The sequence below is a fragment of the Rhamphochromis longiceps genome, linkage group LG1 (genome assembly GCF_057381845.1).
Source record: "Rhamphochromis longiceps isolate RC_006_pf linkage group LG1, R_longiceps_female_GT1.1, whole genome shotgun sequence".
NCBI lineage: Eukaryota > Metazoa > Chordata > Actinopteri > Cichliformes > Cichlidae > Rhamphochromis > Rhamphochromis longiceps.
In genome coordinates this window covers 33,232,923-33,246,246 of record NC_140557.1, presented here as the reverse complement: position 1 = coordinate 33,246,246, position 13,324 = coordinate 33,232,923, and the positions used below count along the sequence as shown (strand labels likewise).

General features: G+C 40.9%; 1 protein-coding gene across 1 annotated transcript in view; it reads left to right on the top strand.

Moving 5' to 3' along the window:
- Positions 1-2,749: 2,749 nt before the first annotated feature.
- lrrc4cb (leucine rich repeat containing 4C, genome duplicate b) overlaps positions 2,750-13,324 on the top strand; it is a 46,465-nt gene continuing 35,890 nt past the window's right edge. The window contains exon 1 of the mRNA XM_085412106.1: positions 2,750-3,129. The gene's annotated coding sequence lies outside the window, so the exon portion shown is untranslated. The remainder of the gene's footprint in view (positions 3,130-13,324) is intronic.

Here is a 13,324-nt window from a genome sequence, read left to right as displayed (position 1 = left end):
GTTTCCAGCCCTTTTCAGTCACATAAGAAATAAAAGATGTAGTATGATTTAGCTAACACAACTAGTACATGACAAATTAGCTAAATTACAAAATTCCAAAGGTTATAAAAATCATGGATCCAACAAGATGTATGAATAAGGTGCTGGGTACTATGATCCAGTGTTATGAAATGACTCGGTTATCACTGGCATAGACTGTAGAAGTAAAAAAATATGCTGGTTATGCTGGTTAGTCCAACATTTAGACTGAAACATCTTAACATTTAATGGACTGTCATGAATATTTTACAGATATTGAGGTTCCAAAGATGATAGATTGATCTGACTTTGGTGATTCACTGTCTTTTCCTGTAGCAGCACGCAGTGTTACAGTGCAGGATGGACTGCATCAGCAGCTGTTGGATGGATCGCCATATAAGTAAGTAAGATAACCTTTATTAGTCCCACACGTGGGAAATTTGTTTTGTCACAGCAGGAAGTGGACAGTGCAAAAGTATATATATATATATATATATATACTCTGGTGCAGAAATGTCCAGTACCCCAATCTGATTATAGCACCATTATCAGCTCAAACTTTTAATGTGTCTAATTTCTTGGTTCATCTAACAGTTTATTTTTCTTCACAAGCGCTAACACACCATCACAGAACCTTAATGACGATATTGCAGAAATGCAAGCAGTTCACCTGCTCTGACTGGATTTTTTAAAAATATTTTCAAGAATCGAAATCATTATGTTCAGGTTTGAACTGGACAATTGGTTTGATTAATCAATAAAGAACTGAGTATTTATCAATAAGGAAGCTGAACTCATAGAGTGCAACTGTGACTTGTATAATAGCAGTTGAGAGCAATGCCTAAAATACCAGTCCAAAATCCCTTTTAGTTACTCTTTTGATGTGCTGACAGTGAAGACCGTAGCACACAATTCACCTCATTTTCATACCCATCAAGCCGTTCAGTTATGCTTTATGAAAGTGTCACTGTTTTGTGTTTCTTTAAAAATGCATCCATGTTTTTCCCCCGCAACCACCACCACCACCTCTCTGTAGATAAGCTGTCACTATTTACTTTAAACATAGATTCTCTCACAGCTCTCATTCGATTTGTTGTGTGATCAAAACAACATGTAATACAATACCATTATGACTAATTTATATTCATCTTTGTTCTTTCTCCCGCTCTCTCTCTCTCTCTCTCTCCCTGTCTTTCTCAATCTCATAAAACAGCCTGGCTTCAGTGACCAGGAGCCGCTCTGTCACGTAGCTGACTTGTGGTTCATTATGTCATCTAATGAGACAGGCGGTTCATCTCAGATCAAATGAAACCACACTCACTTCTGTCTGTCTGTAGGTCTGAAAGTCACTAAAGCTCCTTGCCTACTATCCTAGCCTATATTTCATCTTATCACTATTGGCAGTTAGGACTCAGTAAATCAGTAAGAAGATGACATTGATGGGAATGATGAAAAGATATATATGTGTGTGTGTAGATATGTGTACTGACTTTAACATGGTGGTCAATTCAGATTCTTTCTGCACTTTTTATGTGGAAGAAAGCTGGTAGGATGTGCACATGTTGAACGGTTGAATGTGGGTTTATTTGTGGATGCAGACCGTTTTGGATGACTGAATAGAGCATAACGCCTGTAGGTGGCAACCATAGGCTACCTCATCAACAACTGAATCACACGTGCGCGCGTACCGACGCGCGCACACACACACACACACACACACACGCAGAGACACACAAACACACACACGTACACGGAGACATTAGACCTGGGCTTGCGTTAATGCTATTGATCCCTGATAATTAACGACCGCTGTGTGATTTAAATGGGCAGATGGACGCGCAGGCAAAGTGGTCAAAGTTAAAGTGGTCCCTAGGCGATTTTTGGGAACACGCTCTCGCCCACACGTGCCCGCACCTGCATACACTTAGTAGCCTAGCTACACGCGCACACACGTGATTCGCTCACACGCACGCGCGCGAGCCAGATCTGTGCCTGGAGACCGTGATCTCAACGTGCTCACTATTCCAGTCATGGACTGCAGCGAGCGGGGGGACCATTAGGAGACGGTGGGCAAGAAAAAAAAAAGGCGCTTTATTTGCAACACACGGAGGATGTTGGTGCTGTCTCACCACCCGGATCGGACACATGCTCCCTGACAAGCGGAATTATTACTAATAGCTGCGCTTATGTAATCAATGCGCCGGGTTGCTGTGTGTGTGTATGTGGGGAGGGGGAAATAGCACCCTGTAGAATCTTCCCATTTGACTTAATAGAGAATACTGTATGCCATATGCTCTTAGAGGAGCCTATGACAACCCATTTGTCCTGATGCGACGCCTGTGATGGTCGCGGTGGGACGGATATCCTTAATTTTATCCAATAGGCGTCCTCAGGTTTTCTTTTTTCTTTTTTCTTTTTTTTTTTTGTAGGACGGTTCTGCACCCCGTTCGTTCTGCGCTGACCTTATCAGCAACGCTTTAAATGGGTAATTGTTAACTGTCAGGTGTTTCCACTGGTTTTGTTCATCTTTATTAAAAATTCACAGCCAAACAGGCATATCTGTAAGAATCAGTCCACTTTTTTCTTTTCTCTCTCTCTCTCTCTTTTGTGCGTTTCCCCCCTTTCTCCCCCCCCCCCCCTCTCTCTCTCTTTTGGTCGAATTTGGTTTGGCGATTTTCAAAGAGGAAACCACCGGTGGGAGTCAGTTTTGGACTGTGACTCGTCTGGAGAGGAAGAGGGGGCCTATTCGGACTTGACCATCTAAAACTCTGCAGGATTTCCTCCTCTCAAGTCCAGAGGAATACCTTCAAGTCCAGGGGGCTACTGCTGGTCCTCTTGAGCGTTTTTCCCCCGCTCGCTCATTGGCGCTCGTTGCATCCGAGGGAATGGTAGCCGCACCGCAGATCCACGCAACTCTTTCTGAATGTTTGGCATTTTTCGCTGGCGAACATTTTGACTTGTGATCGAGAAAAGACGCGGACTGCAGCAGCCTCTAATCCCTTTCACATGGAGATTTGTGCCTCGGTCGTACTGCAAATCTTGAAAACGGGGACCAGGGCCCTGCTGCTTTTTCATTCGATCAACCTCAATTTCTTTTATTCGAGAAAATGCGTAAGTATTTCACTGAATTCACTCCAATACAGCCCGTTTGGTGTGATGTGGTGCTGTGCATCCCCATGTAGACTAATCTCCCATCGCCATTTAACCCGCAATTTGGTTTGCTGGCAGACTTCAATGTAAGGAAAGCTACTTTTTAAATATTCGTTCATACGTCCTTCTTTTCTTTCTTTCTCTATGGGTTACGGTAGCTGTCGCATTCTCTTTCGGGTGTGAGCGATTGTGTGCGTTCTGGATTTGTGTGTGTGTCTGTGTGTGTGAGACATATGGGCTATATAGAGAGAGGGATAAAGATAGATAGGAAAGGGGGTTGAGGAGATGTGGGGGTAACTGATGCACCAAATCGTGTGTTTGAGCGCTCGGTAGACACCGTGAGTCTGTGTAGTCTCCGTTGCCAATAGGACATTAAAGCTAGAAAAAGGCCGACGTCATATGGTAATTCAAATTCAGTTCAGGTATTCTCAGCATACACGTTTGCAGCAAAAACGGCGCCGGATTGGCCAGGTGGGCTGGCTGGTCCAGTCGAAGGGCGCTTTGAGTTGGAGGTTTGAGTCATGCTTTATTGTATAAAATATGCTCGTTTATGTTTTTTGTTCTTTTCCCTGTGCTTATACTGGTGACCCAGTGTATCTCAAACCAAGCAACTCGTGAGTGATACAGCTCGAGCAGAAAATAGGTTTTGATTCTCCCCCTAACACAGCCTGAGCAGGTCAGAGAAAGTATAGAGCAGCATTTTAAAATCTAAGCTGTCAAATCTTGAAGGACTTGTTGGGTTTAAGTAGCTTTAGTAATGCAGTCTTCAAAGAGAAAGCAAATTGAATAGGAGCTGTCCATCAGTGGGAGGTGCTGAAAATGCCCTGATGCTGAAAATACATGTGTGTTGGTTGAAATAGGCACATGGAGCTGGCATTGTTGGTGCAGGCATCAGCTAAAAGCAGTCCACTTAAACCTGAACCGGTTCCCTCTCAACTACACTCATCCACATTCACTTCTGGCGATTTTACAGCATGCCTGTAAAATGAAGGACACGGGCTGAGTGTGAATGAGTCTGTGATTCAGGGTTGGTTAACACAAATTTGCATGCACATATAGGCAGAGCCTTCCCATTATACGATACCTCATATGTGCTGTTGTTTGATGTAACATTTTTCACGAGTAGACACTTAAATAGGCTTTTCTGGTAAGCACTGGTGCAGTTGTTCTTTATGATCAGTAGGTTGCTAAAGAGTCAGGTTGTTGCAAGTGTACTTCCCAGCATGTAGTTTATACAAACCTGCTTACCAGAAAGTTGACTCAGTGTTGAAGTATAAGCAAAAAGGAACACCTATACTTAGCATAAAGACAACATGTCATGTCTTGAAATCATTACAATGCAACTACCTCGTTGCAAGAAACATGGGTCAGGCAAATGTTAATTTTTTTTTCTGTCACCCTTTTTCTTAAAGTTACTAAAGTTTTGAAAGCAAAGTGTTTCTTTCTTTGTTGTATTTTTCCATTTCATAATTTGTTAGTTGTTTTCAGTGAGCCACAGGAATGCAGTTCGCCCTGTTTAGCACCTGAAATACAGAGCTGTGCAACTATTACATTTGAAGAATGGGGTTTGACATTGTATTGCTGAATTAAGCAAGAACTGTCCTAGAAGGCATATGTTGCTCTAACACCTGTATGTATCCTTCACTGATAAAATGCATTTCCAGATGTGCACATTAACCATGCCATCGCAACTTGATTGTGATGGTATTTGTTCATTCAGTACAAGTTTTTTTTTCTTTGTAAATTCCAGTTTTAACTTGGCGTTGTAGATGAAACAACACCACATTCATCGACAGCATTTTTTTTTAATCTGAAATTTGAAATCTCTCCTGCCATTTTTAATATTTCTCAGTTTCAATATTTGACATGTCATGTTTTACTATTGCCAGTCAAATGGGGTTCAGATGATTTCCAAATCCCTCCTTTCTTTTCCCATCTGTTCTTCAAACAGCGTTCCCAACTATTTTGAAATCTGGGTTATTGTAGAGTATACAGTTTGCCCTCTATACTTTAAATATATATATACATACCGTACTCCTTTCTAAGTGATTTGCAACAGTTGTTTTACAGTTTTAAAATTCAAGTTCCTCCATGTGTAGTTCTGTTTGTGAAATCTGGAGATACCCTGTTATTGGAGTGTGCTGTAAGTGCTAAAATTAAGGCCACACACAAGTAAGTGTCTCAATAGGGCATTGGGCCACCTGAGGAGTAACAGCGAGCTCTTAGTTTCTGAAAAAAAAGGAAACCTGAAGCTCAGCTGGAGAGTTGTATTTCCCACCAGAAGTTCATATGAACCTTAAAGATGGTCAGCATCATTTTTATGGGAAAAGCTGTAGTGCTGTGTTTGGTTTCAGTGCTCGAAAGCAATGAATGGGGGGGGGGTCTTAGGTTGTCCTGCAGATTTGGGTTTATCACCTTGTGTATTCCTCGGTTATGAGGCCAGAAACACCCAAAGCACGAGAAATATGATCACCCCGACAAGCATTGTCAGTTCTGGCATTTACCTGCCTACTAAGGGACCAAATGGACATAAAGCATGCCAAGACCAGTCACCAGAGCAGCTCTGACAGAAGCCTTCGCTGTAGGAAATAAGCACTTGGGTGAATAAATTTCTTTTCATGCATGTCACGCATGCATGAAACCACTGGTTCAAAACAGGGTGAACGGTGACTCATCTAACCACCTCAGATCTTTTTTTTTCTCTCCTCGTTAAAGCGATGCATTTGTTCTCATCCAACCTGCTGCATAAAAGAGCTTGTTTGTAATAAGGAGTTTACGTGATTCAGATTCACCGTCACTTCCCTCCTTAAATATCGTTTTGCTAAGCTGCCTCCTTACTCCCCCAACAAACATTTGCAGCAGGTTGAATCATGTTGCCTCGCCTGTGTGGGGTTTTTTTTCTCTCCTTGCTTTTGGAAACGGTGGACACAGCGGAGGCACGCGTGTCTCTGTTTTGCTCAGGCGCTTGTGTTGTTTCACAGTTTTCTCTTTGCATTTTCCAATTTTCAAACTTCATTAAGTCAACTAATGTACATTACAGAAACTCCACAATCTATCCACTGATTAAATGTTTTTTTCTTTAAGCCACAGGAACCAAAATAATGAGCAACTGGGTCTGCCCATGGTTGCTACACGCAGCACTAAGCATGGTAGGATGTTAATCACGGAGTAATTTGAAGGACCAGTCGCACACACCCAAAAACACACAAACACGTGTGGAATAAATGTCTTCTTTTTTTTTTCTCCAGTCTTTTAGATGTTAAATGTCCAGTCATCCAAACTAGGATTCCTAATTAATTCCCCCAAATCCTCAGGTTATGGGTCAACCCCACAAAGTTCAATCTGATTTCAGCATGACATTTTCAAGACATTTTCAAGACTCTGAAGCTGAAGCTACTGCGGTAGATTAATGCCTGTTTTTAAAGCCTTTTTCTTTCAACTTGACAACGGCAAGAAAATAAAAAAAAAAAATTGCTGATTCATTTTCAAATGACTATCTTCTCCATTACACTTAAGCTTCTGGCAATTGATGGAGTCAGTCAGTGTTTTTGAGGAATACGTTTTGTTGTTTCATCAATTTATATCGTCGCCTTGCCCGTCTGCATATATCTCTGCTTGATATGGGAATCATTTATGGCTGAGCTCCTGTCTGGGTAAAGTGAAAAAAACACACACACAGCACAGTCCGCCCCAGGGCTTTGTGTTATATCTTAAATAATACAGAAGGATTGTTTGCTTTTCTATATGTATATTTAAAGCACGTATCCGTGTGACGTAAATATGTAAGTGGGTCGCGGCTGGAGATTAGAATGACTTCCAGCCAGCTCCATTTTGATAGATTGCACTCTGTATCTTTCCAGTAGTACCTCCACAAAACATGTGTTTGTGTCGAGTCAAGAGACAAGGCTGATCTGAGCGAGTTGGACTGCTCGGGTGTGAAAGAGTCCAACGCATGCCAGGCTGGAGAGAGACTTAGTATTCACTGTAGCAGCTTAAGTTATGCCTTTGTGCACCAGAAAGGGGATTATTCAGCGAATCCTGCTCTGTGTCATTCACAAGTCTGCATTTCTAAATCAACAAATATTAGTGTGGTGATGTATGAAGACGCTGCATCTGCGTGTGTGCCTGTAGAACTAACTGCCTGCTCATTACGGCTGCTTGTGGCTTATGTAGAACGGCGGCGTTGAGGCCTGCAAAAAATAAAAAAATTAAAAATCATAACTTATGGCACAAATGTTGTAATTGTTTTGACTGTGGCTGTCGGTGCCTTATTTCACCATCTGTGTTGTGTGCCATGTGTCTGCAGTGGCCTGCAGCAGGAGCCAGCCATCAACTCCATTGAGAGCCTCTGATAGAAAGAGTATGTTCGGGCTACGGGTACCATGTTTCTGCCTGCTAGCAGCAATGAGCCGCTTTCTCGAAATGACATAATGACCTTTACAGATTCTGCTACAGGTTTCTAACAATCTACATATATACAGGTAAAGCTTAAGTCAACATTGTTTTCTGTCATATGAGACGCAGCTGAATTCCACCTCCTGCTGCTGAAGAATACATAATCACCGTAAATAATGCCCTAAAGGCAATTATGGCTTTTATTCAGCTACTTTACTGCTTTATTTATTTATTCATTTAAAAAAAATGTTTCATAAGTATATGTAATTCTGTACAAATCAAGTAAAGGCACATCACAGCAGCCTACAAGAAAGCACAGAACTCTGGAAGTCATTGGAGATGTTTATGGGAATTTGCAGCGATGTTCTCATTAGTGTGTTTATTTCACATCTAGTCCCAAGATGATGAAATTAACCAGTTCGTCAAATTAATTTTTTTTTAATACTCTGTATTTTATTACACTACCAGTTAGCATAGCGTAAAACGTTTTATTGTTCAAACAGCTCTCCCTCAGCACACAGCAGGTAACTTTAAGACCAACCGTAGTCATTAAAATTTGAAAGAGAACCATACATCTAAGAAAATCCAGCTACATTTGGGCCAGTTTTGTTCAAGATATCTGGGCCTCTACAGACTTGAAAACTGCTGAATGAATACTTCATGTTATTTGTCTGGAAAACCTTGAGACTGTTGGAGTGTGATTTTATGTGTGTGTTTATGTCTCATAGTAAAGGTAACTTTATTTTACCTTTTTATTGCTGAAATTGAAACTGGTTATTAGATGTGATAATAGATTTAAAATAGTAATGAACTGCAAGAGTATTCAGAGGACACACCTTCTTCTAAAGATTACAAAGTTTTTGGCAATTTTAAGGAAAGTGATTGGATTTAGCACCAAATTCTAATGGGTGCTATTAAGGATGACCAAACTAAATCCAATCCAGAGAGCGTACACGTTAATGTTCCCAGCTTGTATGTTAAGTAAAAACATGTGCTAGAGTCTGTTTCTATGATGCTGATGCAATATTCAGTGTCGATCTTTTTAAAAATGAAATTAAAAAATGTAAACCTTCTAATAGTCTATAGTCATTCCAAATGGACTAAAATATTTCATTCTCATTTCAGTTTTACTTTTGATGATAAGGGCTACTAAAAATCAAAAATCCTCTATCTGGAATTATTAGAATATTTCCTAAAATCAACCACAGAAGGACTTACAAAACAGAAATGTCCACCTCGTAGAAACTATGCTCATTTATACTTGGTTGGGGTTCCTTTACCATGAGTTACTGCATCAGTGAGATGCAGCATTGAGGCAATCAGCTTGTGGCACTGCTGTGGCTCTACTGAAGCCCACTAGGCTGGCAAATCAAGCGCAATAACAACATGGTCAGCAAAACATTTTCGGCCCCGTGGGCAGCAGCAGAGTCCTGCAGGAAGAGGGAACCAGGCATCTTCATGAAGTTTATCAGCAGATGGAAGCATGAAGTGCTGCATTGACTTTGGACTTGAGAAAACACAGTGAACAACCACCACCAACACCAGCAGATGACATCGCGCCCCAACTCATCACAGACTGCGGAAACCTCCCACTGGACTTGAGACGCCTTGGATTCGGTTCCTCTCCATTCTTCCTACAGAATTCTAGGCCCTTCATTTCAAAATGAGACACAAAATTTACTTTTCATCTGACAAGAGGACTTCCTTTCTGTAACTATTTAACCCACGTAACGCACTTCTGATGTTGTCTCTTGTTCAGGAGTGGTACAGCAATCAGACTTTTGTCTCTTGAAGATACCAGTGCGTGGTGACTTTCAATGAACTGAACCTGTCACTCGTCATGACTCTCTCCCAGGTTCTTGAATTGACTTTTGTGACTGCGGTCACACCTCTTGTTTGTGCACGTTTTCCCACCACATTCAACTTTCCATTACTATGCTTTGATACAGCGCTCGCTGAACAGTCAACCTTTTCAGCCATGACCTTCTGTGACTTAACCTCCTTGTGGAGGGTGTTGGCGATCAGGACAACTCCCACATGAGTGTGGTTGCATGTATTGAAGTAGACAAATATTTTCAGAGAGGGAATTTTTGATTTTCTTGCGCTATGAGACACACTCATCAAAATTAAAATAAAAGCCTTTTTTAGGGCTTAAATATGATGTGCAACCCAACATAACCTGGCCACCCCACTGCTGTTTCCTCCATCAAGTTTCATTCATTTCAGCCGAGTAGTTTGCAAATAATCTTGCAGCCAGATGGAAAATCATCACATAATAAAATAAAATACAGTATTCAGAAAGAGAACAACTCATTTGTTAATGTGATTGAGGTGATGTAGTGTTGTAATCTGTTTAAATTGCTAGTGCTAATCTATAAAGAATTCATTAACTCCTTTGTCTTTTGAAGCTTTATTGGAAGCGGTTGAGCAAAAAAAATAAATAAATAAGGAGAAACACATCAGGACACCAGCTGAAAATTAAATCAGGGACTCTATGTTTTTGCTTATTTGACATGTGCCCTAAGGAGTTAACTGTTAGGTCAACCTAAAACCTATGTTCTGAATATTAAACACTATTCTAGGATGTGTTTGAAGGTAAGGCTTAGTAGAAGACAGCAGCTGTAATTTGAAAAACTAGAGTCATGGGAGGGGGGAAAAGTGTGGAAATATTTAGAATCTTGTAAATTTTGGCCATATTTTTGGCAGTAAATGATGCTAAGAGGAGTCTGGAACATAGTGAGAATATGAAGTGCATGCACTGCATATTTCTGGCCTGAAGTGAAGCAAAAGCTTTTTCTATTACTACATGGTATCTATGAATACATGAAGTATGACTACATGAAGTATTGCACCAGTGAAGACCTTTGCCTCACTATCAGTCATTTTTCTCCCCAGTGTTCATCACACTGCAATCTGTATGTCAACACATTGTACAAAAAGCCAAACAATCACATATGTTGGTCCTAAAAGAAAAGTCTGAGTTTATTATGATTGAACCGCTGGAGATTATTAATGGTTATTCATCCTGATAGTTGCCAGGATCTTTCAGTCTCAGGCCAAAGTGATGCAGCCCAAAAAAATCTTCTGTGTTAAGCAAAGGTATTTAGTCAGAGCCCATCGTTTTATGTCATAAGAAATTTGTGGTTTGGCTCATAGTGCTAATTAGACTGAAAATCACAGAGGTCAGAGAAGACAGACTCAAGTCCCACGCACAAGTTTGTACCTGGATCCATGCTTCAAAACACAGCTAGATAGCAGAAGCCAAAGTAGACCAAAGCGAGCCGTTGGAGTATTCTGCCATTTGATGTATCAAGTTTAGACCAAGTGGAGGTGAAAGCAAGCCCTTGGAAGGGCTTTGCCTCAAAGTGCGGGCAAATCTCATTGTCTGCTTATCAGCCTCAAATTTACTCCGCCTTACTGAGATATTGCCTTGGAGAATTAGGGATAATAGCTGAAGTGATGACTGTCATGATGAGTCTCTATCTCTCTCATGTCTAATACACCCTCGTCTTTCCGGCTCCGTCTTTCAAACTTTCCCTTATTTATCTAATTCCCCACATATTAATATACATTTTATCTCCTGCCAGTTCTTTTGGCTCAGATGTACTTGATGAAAATAGCTGAGCGTTACTTAATTCATGCGTGCCTGGGTTTTCATGTTACAACTCACAAGGAGCAGACAGTGATTCATGATACAATAAGGGGGTGTAAGAATTAAATCAATATCTAGTTCATTAATGCTTTGGCAAAAGGCTCAGATTGTAGTTGCTGGAATACACTAGATTGGCTTAATTGGCAAAACTGAAACCCCAGTAACTGGCGCCAAGTCAAACACTACTAAACTGAGAAGGGAATCTTGTTTATTGTGTCGCTTGGAGTTGCCTCTCCAACCCCTCCCCACCAATCCCACCACTTTTGTTTTTTACGACAACACTTCTTTTCACCAACACGGTTTTCCAGGGTTGAACAAAGCTGGGAGAACATCATGTTCCCTTGTTGCCTCGCACTAATGCATTATTGGTGAACCTCATTGTTTGCGACAAGAGCATTTTGTCCTTCACATTCAAAGGAAAGGAAAGAGAAAAGCCTCTCATGTTGCTTTTCTTTGTGTCTTGTATCCTCAATTATAACACAAAGTCTCTTTCATTTGTTATGAAATGTATTAAGACTTGGCTAAGTATCCAAAGGATACTTAGGATAAAGGATAGTTGTAAAACAATTTGATCTTTTCCTCGTTCCATGTGTCCTGTAATCTTTTTACATCAGTACAGATGGGGACATCCCAGTCATTTTTCTTGCTGTTTTTATTCCAATAGTGTGTTTCCAGTGTTCCTTTGACATTCAGCACAAGTGCATGCATAGCTCATATCAGCTCATATCGCTGCGCAATTGGTCAAATTTGTCATTAAATGTAGTAAATCTGCTTATTGTAACTATGCAATTAGTAAATATCTTTCATTTTCAACAAAAAAAAACAAGTATCCTACAAATGTTTTGTATCACTTTCAGTGGAAAGAGAACTGACAGTCTGACCTTGACGTGGTTTAGAATTAAGCCCCTCCTTTGCTCCGGTTTGATTAAAATTTTCTCAGCACCAGCAGCAAGTAGCACCACTCTTGGTGACCACCTATAAATCACGGTGAAATATAGCACTGAGCAGTAAATGTATGCGCCAAAACCATAGCACAGGTGCTCTCAGAAATAATGTCACCGGCAGCTTTGGTTACTCCCTTAATCCAAATGAGTATTTTGTGTGAGCTGCTTCAGAAGGTGGTTGTCAGGCAGGTTGTTATGAGCAACTTTCCATGGTTCCTGTGTAGTGTTGGGCATGTCAGTTGTGTTTGCCTCTTCATGTAATCTCAAACTGACTCCATGTTGAGAGCGGGGCTCTGTGGGGGTAGTGCCATCTGTTGCAGGACTCCTTGGTCTTGTCAGTGAATGTTTAAAATGTGTATTTCTTTTAACATTATGGCTTTAATTTGGAGTTACCAGGACACCAAAATAAATTGGGACCTCACTGTATTCCTCCAATAAAAGAGGAATACAGGAAAAAAATCTCCGAAATATAATCATTGCTGACCGCTCTGAAAATACTGAGATTAGTGAAGGACATTTTGACAGCAACACTACGTGTGCACTCCTTCATGAGAGTCTACCTTAATTTTCTGCCTGTGTGTGGATGTAAAAGAACAAAAACCAAAATGCATGACAGATAAAATTAAAACTATCCACTCTCTATTTTTCAGGGCGATCACAGAGATCTCAAACACTGGCATCTTGTCAGCATTTAGGCGATATACAAAATGATGTGCACGGGTTATTACTACTTGGGTTAAGCGAAAACAGTATTCTTCATGTGAACCTTTTAGATACATTGCCAAGAATCTACTTCTAAGTGCTTCTCAGCTGCTTCTGTCGCTGCAAATGTGTGTTACACAGTTGAAGCAAAAACACTGCAAGCTCGCCCAACCAGCTCCCGCTGTACGGACTTCAATTATCCGTGCTGGAAAAATAGTGACACGAGCTGAGGTGGAGACCCGAGTCTTTATCGTTTTCACACCTCAGTTATGAATATGATCAACAACGCGAGCCAATTAATTTTGTAAAGGAAGAAGGCACTGCTTGACTACAGTACCTACCACATGTTTTGCAGTTATTTTACTTAACAAGTCCTCTTAGCCCCTGTGATATAAAGACTGGGATCGGCTCCAAGTCCCCCTCCTCATGACCCTGAGCTGGATAAGCGGTTAAGAAAATTGGT